Genomic DNA, 373 nt, shown 5'->3' on the forward strand with positions numbered 1-373 from the left:
ATGGAGCAGTGAAGGTGGAGCCCAAGTGCTGCTCAACTCTGGAGGTTGTTGGTCTTGACGGTCCCTGCCAAGATGTATGTGAAGCGGAAAGGATAAATCTTCAGACCAAAAAGTGCAAACAAAAGGGAAGAGCGCAGCAAAGGGCAGACAGGTGGAAGTGGCTAACCAGCAAACCACACATCTGCCTGCAGAAAATGGAGCCGGAAAACCAGAGTCCAGCCTCTGAAGAAGAGAAAGAAGTCAAGTCCGACTAAGCATCCATCAAGTCTGTCAGAGGTCCCCGCCTCCCTTGTACAATCCAGAGGAATTTTTTTTATCAGCTATTTTGTAAATTCAAGTTTTTCAGTAGCTCTAGAAACATTTTTAAAAGGTG

The sequence above is a fragment of the Mus pahari genome, chromosome 16 (genome assembly GCF_900095145.1).
Source record: "Mus pahari chromosome 16, PAHARI_EIJ_v1.1, whole genome shotgun sequence".
NCBI lineage: Eukaryota > Metazoa > Chordata > Mammalia > Rodentia > Muridae > Mus > Mus pahari.